Consider the following 20,546-nt stretch of genomic DNA (forward strand, 5'->3'; position numbering starts at 1 on the left):
GAGGGAAAAGGAATTCTAGCTGCACCCCACCCAGAAAAAATAGTTTTGCGTGCACTGAAAGTGCCTGCAGAGCTCTCCATAGGCAGCTTCTGTTTCCTATCGAAGTATTCCTCCTATAACAAGGTCATAGTATCCTGATTCCAGGGAATTATGTGGGGGGGGGGGAATGTCCCGCACCAGGCAGCTGAGAGGGGGCAATGGCTGATGTGTGAGCACCAAGGTCAGTTCTTCCAAAATTTGTTGGAAAAAAGGAAGGAAGGAAGGAAGAAGGAAGGGTCAAGAAAGCTGGCAAACTGTCTCCAAATTACTAGCATTCTAGGTAACAACTAACATCCCCCTACCTCTGCCTAGCAGAATCTCAACCCAAATGCTTTCCTTGAAAGGGAATGAAGTCCTTTTTTTTTAGTATTCCACTTTCCCAAGTGTGTACAAAACCTGGAATGAACCAAAGATATATTGTCTCCCTCATTTGCTTCAATGGATCTGTTGCTTGTACCTGTTTGTTGGAAGCTTTTGTTTAGGAGAGCAGGGCGATGGAGGGAAGATGTATAGCCTGTTAATTTAGTCAGAGTTTTGGCAGGGAAATTAGTAAAGCAAGAGCGTTCACCTGAGATATTCCAGCAGGGGGAGACAGATCCCTGATCTTGCCCACTCGCAATGCTGGCATTTTCTTCTCACCTCGCAGGTACACTTCACTGGTACTTGGGTTTGTTTGCATTATTAGCTTTCTTTATTTTATGGAAAAAATGTTCACAGGTGACCCTCATCTCACAGCTATGGAGAAGATTAGATTAAAAATGCTGCAGGGAGACTTGGGTGATGAGGAATCCACTTACAGGAAAGAGGGAAACAAAGACACTGGGACAGCGGTGTACGTGTGTGAAGTTGGTATATTTGTGTGCAGCTTCTTCCCTTTGGGGCTGTGGAAAGCCAAGTCTGCTTTCATGTGTGCAAATAACTTGAGACGTTTACTGCCGAGAATGGGCCCTGGACAGTTGTTTGAGCTGAGCCAGGAACTATGGGTTATGCCTGTAGTCTAGCGAGGAAAGCATGCCAGAATTGGAGCAGAAACCAGGGAACAAGATCAAAAAGGAAGACAGAAGTCAGGAAAGAAGACTGGTCCAGGATGCAAGAACACACCGGAGCTCAGGAAGAGCTTTTTGCTGAAGAAAAGGAACCACCAGGAAGCCAATGTTCCTTCCTGCCCAGGAGGTCTCCGTGACCACCACAGTGGGCAGAGCCTGCCCTTTAGTGGTTCTTTCAAATCCAACAGCTGGTGATAGTCAGTGAGGCTATAAACGCAGAAGCTTCTCTGGACAGCAGGACAATTCTCATGTACGGCGGCAACCCTGTTCCCGACCAGGCTTCTCCAATGTTTCTCACTGTCCGCATGTGAGCGAGAGTAACATGTGGAATTCTACTCCAGGTCAGATTCATCCTGGGTGGATTAGCCAGGGTATGAGAGGGTACCTCACCATGAAGCGTACTTCAGGGAAGATGTTCCGAGGTTCGGGTGATGAGGATGGAGCCCAACCAAGTAAACACCTGGCCAGCGAGGTAATTCATAGTGTATTGAATGCTATTTTCACCTCACAGCCCAGCCCTCAAATGTGCCACAGGTTCCACATGGTGGAGTGAAACGTTGGATTGGAGCATTGGAGGATGGTGCCGTGTAGGCAGTTGGCATAACGTTCAGCATTCATTTTTCTGTTTTTGTTGCTTTGGTTGGCCTTCACTTTTTTTAAGCAAGACCCTAATCCATAAAACAGCTCGATGAGACTGGGTGGAGAGTGTGCAGCCGTTATCTGGCAACATGTCATAATATAGATCTGCCCTGGAGCTGATGATGGAAAGGAAAGCTGAGAAAGTTCCAAAGTCCTCAGCCAGGAGGGATTTGGTGCACTGGATAGAGACAGGGTAACTGGTGTGAATGGGCTGCCATGGCCTCTGAATTCTTCGCAGGGGCACCCATGGGATACTTCTTCATGGAAAGTGTCACTTTAAGCTCCTCTACACACTGCTGGAGGGCCTGCTGCATCTGTCACCTTCATTTCTTGAGACATTGCTTGCCCAGCCCTACTTTAAAAGCCAAGGCAGTGTTTTGTTTGGCTAAAAGATATATTAGAAGAAGGCAGTTACCCTGCACGGTTAGCCATCCTCGGAAGTTCAACATGAACGTCATTAGCTGCGGTGCATGAAATGGGAAGCTGTGCTCTGTGCGGGCCTGAGCAGCCCTGCCTGATACATCTCTGATGGCAAAGAGGTCCATATTGGGGTGCCACCACAGAAAAGGCCCTTCTCCTTGCTACCTCCCCCTAGCCTCCCCAGATATGGGAACCTGTAAGAGAACCTCCATTGATGGCCTTAAACAATGGGCTGAGAGGCAACCCCAAGATGTATGTTCTAGACCGGGTGTAGGAGGGAACCAGTGGCCCTCCTTCATCTGCCCCAGCCAGAAATCAGGATGATAGGATGATATAAGCTATGAACAGGATGATGGGACTTACAGGCCAGCTGTCACGGGGTTGTGAGGGTCACTCCTGGAATCTGGTCCTCTTATTCTGGTTGGACTTCCTCTTGTGCTCTGCCCTGGCTTAAGAAGCGAGCCAAGAGCAGGTCTGCAAACCTCGAGTGTTCTGAGTGAGGGCAGCACATTCTGCCCTTACTCTGGTTTTCCAGGGGACAAAATGAAAAGCAGTTGGGTGCACAATCAGCTCCACTGCTAAGTTCCCCCCTCTGTTTCAAACTCCTTCATGCCTTTCAAATAGGGACAGGGGGGAATTTTGCTTGCTTTGTAAATATGTGGATTCTTGAAACCAAATATCTGCACTTCCTGAATCAATGTGATGACAGAAACGCAATTATTCTTTGCTGTTTGTGCTTCTCTGAATTTTCCAATTGGGTTAAATGAACCAAAAGAATGCAGAGGAAAATTCATACATTAAAGAAAACTGTGCCTATTAGAGAGTAAAACATATCATAACATATATCATTACATACCATTATCTGATTGGTTTTGACTTTCAGGCTACCTGTGCAAGGGTGGGGAACTGGGTCTGATGGTTGAGCCAGGAGGCTGATGAATCCAGATGGATTTCTCAAGTCTCCTGGGGATTTTCTTGTAAGTGTCTGTTGGCTGTTATTCCAAGGTCTGAGTCACTGCTTGGAATGAGACAACCCAGGTTATCAATATGGTCTAGTCATAGATCCATGCCAGCTCCATGGGGTGCTGAGGAACTAAGGCAGATGCCTGGTAGCAAATATAAACAAACACAGTGAAGGAACTGCTTGTGATCTTATTCCGCGGCAGAAAATTCAGCAAGCGCAGAATGCGACTGCCTGGTCATTAGATCTTACAATGCCTACACAGTGTCTGGTTTAAAGTGCTGGTTTTGCCCTTAAAAGCCTTAAATATTTTGGGACCGAACTCCTTGAAGAGTGGCCTTCACCCTTCCTTTAAAAAAAATATCTTAATAGCTAGTGCCACTTGACCTTTTGCTTTGTATCTTTGTCTGTGTTTTGTTGATATTGTGTTTCAATATGTTGTCATTGGTTTTATCCTGTGATTGTGAACTGCCCAGAGGTGCAGTGGCCCAATTGGGTGACATACAAATGTGACAGACAGACAGACAGACAGATATCAGCCGGCCCATAATTTACCATCATGCCCATCTCTTGTAGAACACTCTAGTTTGGTGAGCAGGCAAGAGACATTCCAGTTGTCACAACCCTCTGGTACAAGTTGTCATTGGGACCAGCTAGGACTGATCACTGCATTTTAGGAAGGCCCCCCAAAACGTTCCACATCCCTTTGGCCTTCCACCTCCTTATATAACCAGGAAGTCGAACTATAGTTGCACATGTTTGGTCTTGTTACGCTTTTGTTGCTGTTGCTTTTATGGTGCCCTGTCTTGCTTGCCTGCTTTTACAATTGGACTGGTTTGCTTTCCATAATTTGTATCGTTTCCCCATCTTTGCAGGGGCTCCTACCTGGAAAAGTGTCCAAGCTTCCAGTAATGCACATAGCAGGTAAAACTATATACGCCCATGCATGAAAAATGAAAGAAATACACCTCAGAATGCGTATGAGTATTTATTTATTGTGCTGTGTTTTATTGGGTGCAGGTCCAAAATGATGCAGAAAACGGCTGGAGCAGAGATGGCGTCCTTCTCATGTAAGCTTCCTTCTCATCACCTCAGGGCTCTAGCTGGGACTTTATACTTCCTGAACTTGTGTTCTGTGACAGGGCACTGAGGCCTTCTCATTTTTGCTTAATACACACAAATGGATACACCATTTCTTCCCCAAGGACTCCCCACTCCATCCCACTGTTTCCAGCTCTGGCAACCTAGCATTTCATTCCAAGTAAAGTACATCATGCTTACCATAAATCGGGTATGTTCCTTTTTGTCTCCTGGGAGCATGTTTGCTGAAGGAACTCAGCCGTTCAAATATTTACAGCAAGTACTTTTTTTTTTTTTTAAGATCCCCCCAAAACATGGTGAACACATCTGAGGCAAATTCTCCTTAGAAATGAGGCTAATAAGATCTGGCATGTCTTTATTTATTTATAAACTTTTCTCGATGTCTCTTGTGATGCCGTAGTTGACAGGAATTAATGATCCTGACCTCATGGTACCCTTGTAAAACACTCAAGGATTCCGACGGACAGAAAAGGAAGACTTTGGAGGATTTGTATACATTTACGTACCATTTGCTTATTTATTTAGCTGCTGAGCAGAAAATGGCATGGGAAAAAATGGAGAAGTGCCCAAGAGGAAGGACAGCTGCATTTCAAAAGTCCTGTTTTGAACCAGCACGGGCGAATCAGGTCAGTTGATCAAAAATGCTTATATAGGAGGAAATCTTAAAGCGTCTTGAGCAGAAATAGAAGAAGCGCCCACAAGATCAGGTCTGTGTAGTCCTTATCTAAAGGCCAAAGAGAGGCTTTGGCCATCTCCAAATACATGTTTCTAAGAAGCTGATGAGCAGGGCATGATGGGAGATCTCTTGCTACTGGAGTCCCCAGTTGTGGCAGGTTGTGTTTCAATATGGTGGTCCCGTTGAATAAGCACACCTCATGATCAGACAGAAAATACCATTAATTTGGGGTGCCTTCAGGACATTACCTTGGGCCAGAGGTCCAGGGCCAGGCTCAGCAAAATGGGAAGGAAGGGTCCCTCGGTGCAGCAGAGCCAGCTTTCCACCCTGAGTCGTTTGCCCTCCCTGCCTCCTCCTCAGCAGCCACATGCCTGACCCTTGACTCACTGCTGTGACAGTGCCAAGGAAGGAAGCTGGGGAGAGAGAGAGAGAGACCACTCTCCCTGCCATAGCTGGTGGGAATGGGAAAGCGAGGATAGGCAAATGGGTGCTGCTCGGAATGCACGGATGCTGCAAAGAACACCTCACCCCTTGCCTTGTGCGTGGCACGCTTTCGGTGGACAAGTTCATGCTCACACTTGCAGCTTCCCGTAGGGGGCCTGCTCTCATGTACCTGCATTCCTAAAAGAAAGAGGCCAGGCATGGCCAAGAGAGACACGAAGAACTGGAAGCTCTAAGGGTTTGGAAGGAGGCTGATGGGTTCCCGGAAGGCAACCAGAAAGCTAGTCTAGATGGATTCTGGGTTCTTCTGCACCTCCACTACAGCTGGCCTAGAATTAGACCTTCCATGTGTGGGAAGCACTCAACTGCAAGGAGCCAATGTGGTGTGCTGGCTAAAAGTGCAGAGTCTGGGTTCAGGAAACCCGGGTTCTAGTCCCAGCTCAGTCACGAAGCTCACTGGGTACCTTTGGGTTAGTCACAATCAGTCCAATGTACCTCACAGGTCTGTTGTTCTGTGGACAAGATTGAAAGGAGGAGATTTTTGTAAGCCACCTTGAGTTCCTTGACAGGAAAAAAGCAGGGCATAAATAGAATAAAGCAACAGCGGTGCATTTTACCCATTAGCCCTATTTCCACCCAAAAATGGAATTTCCAATCTCCACCAAATCTGGGGCCAAAATGGACCCTGCAGGCATTTCTGAATTCTCTTCCATTGCCTTCGGAGTTTGCCAAGAATTATACGGAACCAAGACCAGGATATGATTCTCCCGTGCGCTCAAAGTGTGTGGTCTCTTCCTGTTGGCCTAAATATAGGCTCAGAACATCTTGCAAGCAGTTTGTATTTGCTCCTGTTGTCGTAAGCACTTAAAATGTGGTCCGGGGAAGACAAATAGACCGCTGAAAATATCTGTTCAGGAAGAGAGATCTCTTTCTTTCTCTCTGCCGCATCTATAAAACATTCATAACACTTCCATTGTGCTGTAAATCCTTAGCAGGGGTTGATAACAGGGCATGAATTTTTAATGTAACATTTATAAATGGTTATTAAAACTATCCTTAACGTAAAGTGTCAGTTTATTTTTAATTAACTGTTGGTGGTTTGAGCTTCCAGATTGCCCTGGGCACATTGTAGGAGTCAGCATTAACCCTCTGTTGACTGTCGCGTCGAAGGGCGAAAGAGCAGAATTGCGATAAATGGATCCTGACAACTTCTGATGGACACCCCTAATGAAGTGCCTGCACTTCTCCTTGTGGGCCAAAGATGGGGCTCTTTGGAAAGTGTCTTGCAATGACACTGTCTCTACACACTCAAGCTGGTGGCTCCGAGAAAGGTTCTTGCTCTTATGTATTTATTATTATTAATGTATTGATTAAAAGCTATTTATTAATAGGCTGCCCACTTCAAGCGTCTTCGGCTTACAAGAAAAAAGAAAAAGAAAATGAAAATATAAAACAAAACAAGGCACTGCATTCAACCTCAATAATAAACCCAGAATAAAACCCATTTAGCATTAAAATGATGGGAAAATAAACAGGGGTTTGCCTGATGCAGAACAGAATAAAGCGAAGGTGCCAAGAGAACCTCCCTGGGGAGCAAATTCCAGAGTTGGGGTGCCACAGCCAAAAAGACCCTTCTCCATGTAACTACCCTCCTAAACTCTTTCAAGGAAACCTCCTGGAGAAGGACCTCCACCTTAGAGTTCAAGGGGCAGGTGGGCATATAGGGAAGAAGGTGCTCCTTTAAGGATCCAGGTACTTAGATATCTTGCTATTCCACTTCTAGAATGTGCTACAGCTGAAGCTTTCTGGTCAGGTTGAAGCCTTGATTGTGAGAAGGTAAATCAGCCTTCCACAAACTGGTGCCTTCTGGGAGTGTTGGACAATACCCTGCCATTGTGGCCAGGTGCGGGAGGTGGAGTCCAACACACCTGGAGACCACCTGGCTGTGGAATGCTGGAGGAAAACCATAAGGAAGACCTTTGGGTAGATAATCTTGTGCATGAGCCCTGCAGATACCATCCATGTGGATGGTGAGAGAAGATCCTAGGCCAAGCTATCCCTCCTGAGACAGGTGTCTTTCCTCATCTACACAGATGGTGCATGATGAGCCACAGGTTCGAGGGTTTCTACACCCTGTGGCTTATAAAGGCAAGCATTGACTCATTATTTGCAATATTTTGATGCCAATAGGCATCTACAAGAGCTCCAGAGCAGTGGACCATCACAAGATTTTTTGAAAGGGTCAGTGAGCAACTTAACCCTGGATGACTGTAAGGAAACAGGCTGGCCAACCAAGAAAATAAAAATGCTACCAGAAGATGCTGGAAGCAATCCAGTGGTGGTGTCTGCTAGCCCTCCACAGGCAGGGAGTTTCATCTGATGGGGCCAACACCCAGAAGACTCTTCTCTGGGGGGATTCCATTTGGGCCAGGGGTACCGAAGGAACCAGCAAAACCTGCCGCCCAGCCTTGTCCAACTCACCGGATCCCGGTCTATTTCCAGGGCCAGTTCAAAGAGACAACGATGACCTTTAACATCCTCTGTGGCTTGGGCCGGGGTTCATGATGTGTTGCCCGTCCTTGGGTCATCCTCTTGCTGAGGACAGTCTTTGCCAGCTTCTGCAGAGACAGTGAATGTCAGAGGACTGCTGGGAGAAGAGCCTTTCCTGGGGTGGCCCCCAGCTCTGGCATGTCTTTGCAGGAGAAGCTCACTTGTTGCATAACATGATGCCTTTCTGATGCCAGCCACAGATATTTTTATTATCCCCCCACCCCCAGGACTTTTAACAGATTACAGATTTAATTCCTTTTATCCTGGTTACTCTGTTTATGACATTTTCCCTGTGTTTTGCTGTTGTTCTGCTTCACAGTACGCATTTTTTAAAAATGATATTTTTGTTTTAAGACTCTCTGAGAATGGGGTCATGTAGTAGCACATAAATACTTCAGATAAGTAAATAAATAACAGCAGAAGAAAAACAGCCCAGAAAGTAGAAGGAAAAGGAAGCTGGAATAAGCTATTATTATATTTACATTCTGTGAGCCCTGGTGAGGGTTGGAGGGGCTTCTTCAACTTGGGGTTTGCCAGACCAAAAGGAGGACTTCTCCTATCATCCCCAGCCAGTGTGACAATCATACCAGCAGGCATCCTCTTCCGTGGTGAAGAGCTTCTTCCACCCCATCCTAATTCCAGTTGGCCTTTGGTAGGAACTGAGTTGGGGCTGTGAGAAACCATCACTGCATTGCCTTTGTACCCCGCCTTTCTCTCTTTTGCAAGGAATCCAAAGCAGTTTACAAGGCTGTCCTCCTTTCAGTGTTAACCCTTATATACCTGGAATCTATGCCTTTGGACTCCAGTGCAATTATAGGTGGGTGACTCACTTTGGCAACCCAGGTAACAAGGTATTAACAAACTGGATCAGGCCTGGGGAGGTTGGAAAAATCCTTGATGGATTCAAATCAGCCTGGATTTCTCCAATTCAGCCCTGTGGATCCTGCACAAATCAACTTTTCCAGGTTGCATGGAGACCATGGTGCTTGCAGACATTTTTTTTTAAAGTTTGCATGAATATCCCCCAAATAAACATTTTAAAAAATCCCAAAATGAGAAAATCCTTTTGTTGGCTTTTGTATGTGGGGGTGGGAGGGAGAATTTGCAGTATTTTGGCCAGTCTTCACATGCATTTCGTGAATTGGTGCAAATTTGCATAAATCCACAGAAATGCAGTTTCCCAAATTCCAGGTCTATCACTGAGGAACGTGAGGGCAGGGGAGAAGCCAAGAACTTTTCTCATCATTCTTTTCTTTTACTTATCATTGTTCTGACTTCATTAAATATGAATTTCCTAAAATCCAGGGTACATGATTGGCTACCTTTGGCTTTTGCTTCCTTTAGAATCAAGAATTCAAGCACTTTCCCCCAGAATTCCTGTAGCTGCCAATTTGCCCACTAGGTCTTCCCTGTTGGTGGGTATCAAGTCAAGGACAGCTGTTCCTCTTGTTCCTTCCTCCACTTTCTGTTGGAGGAAGTTATCAGCAACACGTTAGAAAACTCGTGGAGGGCCATATTTGGCAGAATTTGCCTCCAAACAAATATTGGGTATTGATAGAGCTAGAGCTAGAGTTACATAGATGTAGCTGATAGAGATTTAAAACAATGTTTGCTATAGTCATAACTCATGATTCATTTTTCATATTGACTCCAGTGGGAATTTGTGTCTTCTACTTAGTCTGCATCCAATCCAGCGTCTTTATCTACAAGCGGCAGGCAGTCTAGTCCCATTCCAGATTACTTGGCACTGAATACCCAAGTAAATGGGAACTAACGTGATAGGGGGTTGTTAATAATTCCGTTCCATTAATCTTTCTCTCTCCTCCCCCTCAAAATTATGCATGGAAATTCACGTTTAAATATGCATTTAAAAGACATATTTTAAAACCTATTCTCTCTCCAAAATAAGACTGTATTGACATATAGTTCCCGTAAAATACACATTATAAAATGCATTTCTAATACTAAATTATTATTAGATTTTATTAAAAGAGAACATAAACAGCATAAAGCAATAATCAGCAAGAAGTACATTATATAGCAAGAAACAGAGAGCCAAAGCAAGCAAACACAAGCACTAATAAATAATTGCATACTAATTGATACAATCATTAAAATTATTCCTATCATTTAAGGAATAGGGGAAAGGAGATTGTGTTTTTGAGCTCTCAACACAGTATATTCAAGGAAAAGGAATCTGCTTTTCTTAATGGAATAATTATTTACCATTTGGGGAACTGAATTTGAGCTGAGATGAATGTACACTAATTAAAGAAAATATGATTTTATTTCTGTAATTAATTAATTAATTTCTACCCCACCCAATAGCTGAAGTTCTCTGGGCAATTTACAAAAACAATTTGGGTTTCATAACTCGGCTGGGTAGTTTTCCATGTAGATAATCATTAGTTCTTTCTCTAACACAAACCAGAAATCTGTTTTTCTAAGATTTCTCATGATGATCATTTTAATTTCTGTTTGTTTTCTTTCTCCAGGGAGTCCTCCTCTCCTCTTACCATCTGAACAACCCTGCAAAGTCAGTTTGGCTGAGAGGGAAAGCCGGTGGCCCAGCTTCTCTGCATTCCAAATCCATGGTGCCGGTCGGCCACATGGATGTCAGGATCTTGGCAGGTATGTTGACAACGTGTGTCCCTTTGGTTGGGATGCCTGTAGGATTGCAGTCCTGTGCATCCTCATGGCAACTAAGTCACATTGGATTTACTGAATTTGCTTCAGAGGAATCATGTACAAGATTAAGCCAGAGAGGTGTAGAGGGTTCAACTCTTGCCCTGGGGACCTGGGGGATCCAGGTAGTACTTCCCACTCAGCCATGAAACCCCCTGGGTGACAGAAGAACATGAGAAAAGACCCACTGGATCAGACACAAGGTCCATCCAGTCCAGCAGTCCATACACATTTTATTTATTTATTATTTATTCTTACATATGTATACTGCCCCATAGCCTGTGAGGCTCTCTCGGCAGTTTACAGATAAAAATATAAAAAGATTGAAAGTACTGCAAACAATGTAATGATTTCAAAATAAATATCAAATTAGCATCCCACAGGAAAAGATATATGAAATAATACACAGAGGGACGACTGCTGTTGGGCTTCAACTCCCACCCTCTCTCACCATTGGCGGGGCTAACAAAGACTGACGAGAGCAGCAGTCTAACAATTAACTGCACATCCACAAGTTTCCCCCTGCTGGAGTAACAGAATCCTATCACACAGGAGCACCATTCTAAGACGGGAATACAGAGTGAGGGCCAGGGTCATAGTGTCGTGCCTGAAGCCCCGACAGAGGCAGCACCTCACGAGGAGGTCTTGCGCTTGAGACCCTGTACCCAAGCGTCAACCCCACGACCTAACTTGGGAACGGCTGAGCCGATAGCCGTACCTCATCCTGACCCTTTGCCCATTGAGCAAACGCCCGAGCCCACGTCAAAGCAAGAGAGCACCGAGGGAAACGGCGCCATGCGTGTTGCTCATGGAAAGCCTGAGCAGACTGACCCCCCCCCACCTCCTGATGCTGAACTGCCTGAGCATGATGCAGGAGGCGGGGTGGACTTTTCTCTCGCAACCAATAGACGAATTCTGAGACGATGAGAACAAAAACAGACTTTGTCCCGCCTTGGGGAGGAAAGGCGGGACCAAGATAGCTAGTCCCACATGGGCTCAGGAAGAGACGTCACTAAAGAGTTAGCATCTGACTTGTAAAGACCTGAACAGTATAGCTTATCTGTAGTGTAGCAAATCTCGCGGAGAAGTAGCAATAACAGACTCGTTTTATTGCCTGTGAGCGTGTGGGTTGTTTATCCGTTGAGCCATTCTCAGCATGGTTGTCAGTCTGTTTAGCCACATCCCCTTTCTTATTGCAGGGCTAACTGAAGAATCCCGCAGTTCTTTAGAGGACAGGAGGAGAGGGCCTTCTGCTGCTGATTTCTAAATAATAGCAAGTTGAGATTATGACTGAAGCATATCCAGACACACGGCTGCAAACCAGCTGCCCACAGGATCCCTCCAGGCAGATGGGTGCACGGCCCTCCTCCTCTCCAAGCTCCTCGGCACCTGGGTATGCAGGCAGGCCAACTTTGGTGAAGGAAGGAGCCCGTAGCCAGCAGGGCTATTAGCCACTGGTACCCACCTCCTCCATGAAGCTGTCCAAGCTTCGGATCAGTCATGGACTCTCAGCCTAGCCTACCTCATGGAGTCGTCGTTGTGAGGATAAAATGGAGAGGAGAAAAACTTGTAAGTCACCTTGGGTTCCTTGCAGGAGGAGGAAAAGAGAGCTATAGGTGAAACATAATAATAATGATTTGTTTTGTTAAAAATCCATCACCGTGAGGGACGTCTTCCATTCCCTGAGCACACCGAGGTAATGGAGTCTTCCAGCCAAATGACACATGGCAGAATTTTCTTTGGTAAACTCACTTTCCTGGCAATTAAAAGGGAGCTCATAAATGTCACTGCCCTGAGCACACGGAAGGAGGTGGGACATCGTCACCACGGATCGGCCCCCTTGCCTCTCAGACAAATGTTAGTGCGTCGCTTTAGGGCACACGTGTTGACAGGAGAGACCTTTGTGGGGTGTGATATGGAAATGAAGTCCGGGTAATTTTGCTTCCCTAAATGAACTTGACTCCACGGCTGGTGTCAGGTTTTGCTAAGTGCCTTAAACCAAGAGAGACTAATTAGGAATGCATTAAATATTAAAGCTCCCTGACACCGGGGCATAGGCAATGACAGAAGAAAAGAAATCCAGTAACCTAATCTGCACCCAACAGGAGTAATTTATGTTCCCTTCTTTTAACAAAAGAAAATCCAATTATGTGGCTTGGTGGAAAATGTATTTAAAGGGAAAGCTAATTTTAAACACACACACACACTCTCTCTAATGTGGATGCTGTCAAAGCATCTTGGTCTCCCGACACCTCAATGGCTTGTTGTTTGCTCCTTGTTTTGCAAACATAGGCTGGGGTGGAGGTGTGGGAAAGCGAAAATTTGTGCCCAACCCACCATGACCCCATGGACAACATTCCTCCAGGTTCTCCTGTCCTCCACCATCTCTTGGAGTCCACCCAAGTGACCCACTGCCCCAGTGATTCCATCTAGCCACCTCTTCCCTTCTCCTTTTGCTGTCAATCATTCCCAGCATCAGGGTCTTCTCCAGTGGGTTGTTCCTTCTCATTAGGCGGCCAAAGTATTTGAGTCTCATCTTCAGTATCCGGCCTTCTGAAGAGCAATCTAAAGACTGGCAATATAGCACATTTGAATTCACAACTCCCTGTTCTAACACTAAGAAACAGTGATCTGTAGAGGTTAAAGTAATGAACTGGGATGTGGGGGTATCTGGGTTCTAGTTCCCTCTAAGTCAAGAAACTGGGCCAGTTCTGACTTCATGAGTTCTGAATTTCAACTTCCGCATTGTGTGACAAGACTTAAAACCACTTAAAAATAAGAATAAGAAAAGAATATTTTGAAGTTCATCGGTCAGGTTTCTAATTCTGTGTCTTGCAATGCCTATGAAACCTTATTCCAGAATTAAGTTGTTAAGTAGTTAAAATGTTCTTTGCTTTTGTTGCTGGAACAGAGTCTTCTCTTTTCTGCCCCTCTAGAAAGAGTTAGTGGATTTCTCTGCTTGACTAACCAGCAACACAGAAATCCAAACCTAGGCTTGGAAAAGCTAAACACTCAATGTGTTGGGCCCGAATGAACAAAACTGTCAGTTTCAGTTTCTCACTCTTATGGATTCTTCCCTTCATTCTCTCCATTCCAAATGTTGGTGATACTTTATCAGAAGTGAGCCAAATACAACTTCCATGCATCCCTTTCCTTCAGGCTCTGTCCTTCTCCCCCATTTCTCTTTCAGGGTTTGGGAAGGGGAAAGCTCAGTATATCTTTTTTATATACGCACAAATAGGTTGGGGTGGAAAAAATAAAAAACCTCCTTTGCGATTAAATGATTCAGCAGAGAAAGCAAAATTGACAGATATGTCTATAATTAGCTACAGGTTCTTTACCTGTATTAATAAATTTGATACCATTGAGGCAACAGAAAAGAGGAAGAGAGGGAAGGAAATGAAGGGAATGTATCCAACATGTACCACTATATTTAGCTTGGCAATGGGTGAGAAATTTGTTTTGCTTTCATTGCTGAATTTATCAAATTTCCACATTTCAGATCTAAGCATGAACTAGACTGCAGTTCACTGTCAAAAGCCATATGTTTATAGAGTTTGCAATGTGGTTTGCAGAAGCAACCAGTAAAATATAAACGCAAGGTGAATATTCAGAATACTACTACTAATAAGATGTGCATATTCACAAAAAGTGTATAGATGCTTTCCTTGCAACTGGCAATTCTAGCAAAGTCTGCAGCATGTTCAAATGAGCCAGGGTTCCTAAAGTTCACCCAGAGAATATCGCAACCAGTAAGTTGTCTTTGGTCATGCTTGCAGAGCCATTGTTGCATAAATTTGTGTTGCCAAAAATACACCTTTAAAATGCCTGAAATGCACAATTCTCCCATAGAGTAAAGCATAAAAAACACATGACTGGGGGGAAATTGCTTAATTTAGACTGATTTGCCAAAGTCAATTTGGCACCAGTATGCACGGAGAGTCACTTAATGGCCAGATGATGGAGCAAAGACATTGCTCAAACATCTGCAAAATACGAAGTTTGACATGGTGCTTGCTCCATTCCCAGAAACCTTTTGCTGTAGCAGATGCACAAATTCATACATCTGAAAAATAAATAAATAACACTAAAGGTGAAGGGTTTTCTTATAGGAAAGGTTTCATATGCAGGATAGAGAAAGGTTAATTTTCTTCCTTTTTTAAAAAAGGTGTTTTTAATGTATAGGAAAGGCCTAATATATAGGAAAGGGTTGATATACAGGCTAGAGAAAAGGTGGACAGATTAGGATGAATGGTCATTGAAAAAATGAAAACCAGAGTAAAATAAATGAATATTTATTAATTTCTTTATCACCCAAAGCCGAAGCTCTCTGGGTGGGTTAGAACTGAAATAAATTCTGATAGCGTTGCCCAGTTCCTAGTTTTCATACAGGTTGGAGGTGATGGCTTTTTGGAGATCTTTGGAGAAAAGCGGAGTTTCAAGGAAGGATTTGAAGGAAGAATGGAGAATCTAGAGTAATGCGAGAGAAATAGTAACTAATATAAGGCAATTTCCATCTGGAGCTCTTTTACCCCTCTATCCCTGGACTTCTGGTGCTGCTAAATTGGAATGCACCCAGGAACCGTATTCCTGCCTTCACCTATTAGTAGCTACTCAATGCCATGGCAGGAAAGCAGTTCATGGCAGACGTGGTTCAGAATATAAACTCAGTGTGATTATCTGTGTATCCAATAAACCTTTAAAGCACAGTAGCAGAATATCGCGGAGAGGCAGAGAGAGAATTTCTGATTTTTTCTTTTTGACAGAAGGATTATTTTGAAAAGGTCAGGGCGTGAGGGACAATAAATAAATATCGGAGAATGAAGCTATTTCCCGAGCGCACACATGGAGCTGACAGTCTTCATAGTCTGAAGTGCATGGAAAACTCTCCTCTTCCACACAAAGTGGAAGGATTTGAGGACCTTGGTTGCAGTGCCACGCAGACTTCCAAATGTGCCACTCTGAATGTGATGGAGTGTCATTCGGGGTATCTATCGGGTACAGACGGAGCCTGTAGACCTCCAGATGGTGGACTCCACATCCCAGCAGCACAGCTCAGCATGGCCAAGGCTTCGGATGATGGGATGGCTGGCCAGGATAAGACCGTTCTAAGATGGCTTCTAGTTGGGAAAAGAAGTAGAGGCAGTCAAAACAAAAGATGAACAGAGCCACAACCCACCAGTTCTGTTCCTTCATTCTCTGGTCACAGCCACTCTAATATATGTATTCATAGTTCTAATATATGTATTCATAGTATGCTCCAGATATTTTAGGTACCGGCTGCCATCAGCCCCAGCTATCTGACGCTGGCAGTTGGAGGTCAGAACTTCTGAACAGCCGCCAGCTTGGGGTTGCTGGCCCAGGGGATCCCGTCTGCCTCGGACTCCACTTGTCTCCAGTTGTGGGTTGGATAGAAGAATGTATTGATCCTATTTATTTATTCTGGAATTGGCTTGGGCATGCATGCTGCAGCCTTTAGATCCTTTATCGCGTTGGCATCCTGCCCTCCCCTCTCAATGTACGTGTTTGTACTGATTCAACACTGCCCAAAGAGGGAGGGAGGAGGAGAAGGACAAGGAGAAATAGGAACCAACCAGTCCAGGAGATCATACCGTGACTGTACATAGAACTAGAGCAGAACCGCTTCTGTGTGGTGTTTTAGTGATATGCCGTTTGCATCCGAGGCCAGGGGGAGAACTGCAAAAGCGGACTTTGGGGTAGGATTCAGTGTCACATTGACTGAAGGGAAGTCTGCAGAATTGGATCTGCTGCCCACTCGAGTGCCTGGCAGTCCCCGCCATCTCGGAATGCTTGGTTGAGAGAAAAAGGGGGAAATTGGAGGTAGTTACCTTCCACAGTGGAGCCCCTGATGTGGGTGGAGGTGTCCCATGTCCTCTAGGGTCCCCAAAAAAGGGCAACATTCAGTTCTAGCCTTTATTTTATTTTGAGATTGTTTTCCCATTTCCACAGTGTGATATAATGCTCTCAAAAGGACTAGAAACATATGACGAGGGGTAAGCGAAAACTGTTTTCTTTTCTAGATGCCAGATTTTGCATTGAGCTGTAGATTTTTGCAGTCTGTCTTGTTTTTTTCCCTCCTTCCTCCTATCTCAGCTCGCTGAGCTCTCTGCTTTCATGAAAATCAAAGGGAAAAAAAGAGAGGCAACGCTACCCCCTCCCACTTGCCACTGCCCCAGTATTTTACATTTCAAATAACTCCTGGCATTTTCCTTATCTACGTGCACCAGAATGACAAGTGTCTTTTCTATCCATAAGAGAAGGGAGCTTCTGTGAGCTGTCGACATTGACAAAAAATAGAATAAAAATAAAATTTGTAAATTCTCCGATTATCACTGTCATGGGGAACTTATTCCATCGCTCCCTTTTGCAAATCTCTTTCCATAAAGGAGTGTGTGGAGGTGCTTAGCTGAAAATCCATTTAGAAGTCTCTGCTGTGCTGCTTGTGGTTCCCCAAAACCGGGCTTGCAGCCACAGGACTGGAAGTTATCTTCTGAGTCAACCGTGGCTGGCCATGTTCCTGCTGGAGAAACCCTCTTCTGCACATGAGGGTTTCTCCCATGAATGACATCAAGGGGCAGTCCATGGTGGTAGGATAGGAGAAGCCTGTCTTCTTCAGAGAGCTGGCCATGTGTCCACTCCAGATCTGGGTCCATCACCACCTCTGAGAATGAAGTAGAATGTTCCCCCAGCCCTGCCAGCCACAAGATCTTGAGAGAGGTTAGGAGAACCTGTGTGAGAAAGACACATGGACACCAGCATTTACCTGGCCATTCTGGGTGCGGATGACAAGTGGGTATAGATAAAGCAGATGTGAAGAAAGTCTCATGTTTCTCCTCTCTCTAGGAAGCCCACCTCCAGTAGAACTGCCCTTGGGATGTCCCACCACTTGCGGGGAGCTCCATGGAACAATACCTAGACAGGTACTGGGACTCAGCCACAGGATTCCAGAAGCGTCTGCTGGCAAAGGAAGGAATCCTTGATTTTTTCATTCATTTGAAGCTCAGCTGGAAATGGGTCAGGCTCAGCAAGCAAGAGAAGCCTGGGGCTTCGATGCAACTGCATAGGAAACCCTGGAGTTGGTAAGTTCAGATTCCGGGATGCAATATCACAGTGGGGGGATGAGTAACGCACATCTCTTCCCTTCAAATGCTGAACTGGTGCACCATTCCCCTAGGCAGACTCTTAGACATCTGGGAAGTCCTTTCCTGGTGGCACCATCCTCTGCTGAGGTCTGCTCTGGGCCATTTTTCTGTTTTGCTTCACCGGGTTGTGCCTGCAAGCAGTGGGACCTTTGGAGGATTGAATGGCACAGAAAAGAGCAGCTCAGGGGAGGGGTCCCAGAGAGTCTGGACTGTGCATTTTTGTCTCAGGACCCCCTCTGAATTCAAATTGAGGCAAACCTGGCCTGATGCATTTCAGCCACCTCCATGCTTTGAGTCATTCTGCAACTCCCCAGGAAGATTGGATGACCTTTTCTAACACCTTCCTTTCATGCAGTCGGGACAGGAATATTAGCTTTCTTTGGTGTTTTCTCCAATGAGTTTACAAAGAAGGAAGGAATCAGGTTTTTAACCACATTGCAACCGGGAGGTGGGGGGGGATCCTCTAATGAGGGAGCTAGACCACCAAGAGAAAAAGAGAGACTTTCAGTGCAACTAAGTAAAATATGTATTAATGAAAGGGAGTAGAAAAGTAATTTAAAATATCTAAACAAGTTGCGTGTGTCCACCCTCATCTGCCTCCTGGCTTCCCCTTTCATCATATATTTCAATATTTGCCTACCTTTCTGGGGAGAGTTATCTTGAGTGTGCCTAAAGGAAATGTTTGTTTTAGTGGGTGGCTAAAGAAAATAGCCTAATTTAGGCTAAAGATCCCAAATATTTTTGAACTTAAGTCAAATGCACTGAAATCAAGGTTATGGGTTTAATAATCTTCTATAAATTCATCAGCATGTCCTCAAGCATCTTGGAAAGATTATGTGGAAAAGAGGAGCAATGGAGAGAGAGAGAGAGAGAGCGAGAGAGAGAGAGAGATCGTCTTGATATAAACTAGCCAACCAAACATGGGATAGATGGAATGCCATTTTTCCTGCATTTAACTCTGGTAAGAACTTTCTAACATGTTCAGTCTCTTTTATGAAGCACTATGTGCATTTTTGTAAGTTCTTTTAAAGAATGGACTAGGCAAAATTCTTTTCTATCGGCAATAGCCACATTCAGTCAGTAGAGCTACTCTCAGAATGGAGATAAGTAGTTGTGTCTCTCATCTTTAACAGTTACTTGAAAGACAAGAGGCGCCAACCCTAATTCTGCACCTAAATGTATACTCAGACTTTTAAGAGCTAAGCATTCAATGTCTTCTGCCTAAATGATAAATATCTTTCCTCAGTTTCTTCTTCTTTGGAATTCTCTCCATCCCAGATGTGAAAGAAGCTTGCTTAGAAGGAAGAGAACTTGTCCAGTCCAGTGTGTTGCTTGCTCTTGGAATATGACTCCAGGTCAGAAGTTTAGTTTAGGTTGTTGGAATCTAGCTGTTGGCTCAGGCGGCTTGGGCTCTCTGGTAGGAGAGTCTGCAGAACAAGAGGTGATAAGAATACAGGCAGCAGCTTCAAGGAAGCTCAAATTGATGACAGGTTTTTACTTGGCTACTGGAGTCAAAAGGTCTGGACACAGGGAGTAATAATGTAGGGATGCTGGAGGTTCAACAGAAGATCAGAAGAAGGATTTGGGAAGAGGAATTTAAATAGGGGGTCAAGGAACTATGCCTTTGGTGGGAGAAGGGAAGGAGAAAGTTAGAGAAAGGTAGAAGAGGAAGTTCAAAGGAAGGAAGGAAGGAAGGAAGGAAGGAAGGAAGGAAAGATCACAGAGGGGAAAACACCCAAAGAAGATTACTTTTGACCATTATTGTGGGGGAGGGATGGAAAGAAACCATACCTGAACATTGTGTGAAGCAGTGAAGAGGTGAAAACTTTGGAGAAACATCTCACGGAGCAGGGCTTCAGCGCTTCCCTTACAGTTAGAGGGTGCTCTTTTACCATCTCCTCTGTTCTGTCATTGCATCTGTCCAACATGGTTGGAGCACTAACTAGAACTGTAAACTGTAACCTCAGAAAAGAAGTGCAGAGAATATGGGCACTGTCTAGTCAGGTTAGCTGGATGCTTAATCCCTGGTTACCCTTTCCCGCTATTGAGCATACGGCTTGTTTGTGCATTGTTGTTGTGTTGCTGTTAGTTGCAAAGTCGTGCACGACAACAGTCCTCCAGGCTCTCCTGTCCTCCACCATCCCTTGGAGTCCACCCAGGCCCACACCCACCTCCCCAGTGACCCCATCCAGCCTCCTCGTCCTCTGCCATCCCCTTCTCCTTTGGCCCTCAGTCGTTCCCAGCATCAGGATCTTCTCCAGGGAGTCCTTCCTTCTCATTAGGTGGCCAAAGTATTTGAGTTTCTGTTTGTGTGTACCTTGTGCATATATACATTCTGGCCTTAAAAAGGGTCCCCCCACCCCCAGCAAAGCTTTAAAATAATGTTGTGGGCCTTTTTCCTGGTTGGGCTACCCATCCCACTTCTAAGGACTAACCTGTGCACTACATAGATGTGGGTACGGAAGATCTATGGGTTTTATAGGCTAACTTGGTGGACACAGCCCGAGAACCTACTTTCTGCCTGATGGAAGTGGAAAAGGCCCCTGCAAGGGAAGGGCAGAATGAATGAGCGCCCTCTTCCTCCACGCCCAGAGGTCAGAATGTTATTCATTTGTGGCACCTGCTTTTCACTGCACCCTTCTCTAAACTGCAATTCAGTTTTTGTCTGTCTTTCTGCACTCCCACCCAGTTCCTCTCAGCGAACAGCATGCCATATGCTCCAGACCCTTGTACCATTTCATCCAGAAGTTCCGATTCCCATCTGTCAGAAGATCTTAAGCACATTTTAATGGAACAGAAGGCAGCCCGCTGATGTTGTTACCTTC

Source organism: Varanus komodoensis, unplaced genomic scaffold (genome assembly GCF_004798865.1).
Source record: "Varanus komodoensis strain SLA01 unplaced genomic scaffold, ASM479886v1 scaffold36, whole genome shotgun sequence".
Lineage (NCBI taxonomy): Eukaryota > Metazoa > Chordata > Lepidosauria > Squamata > Varanidae > Varanus > Varanus komodoensis.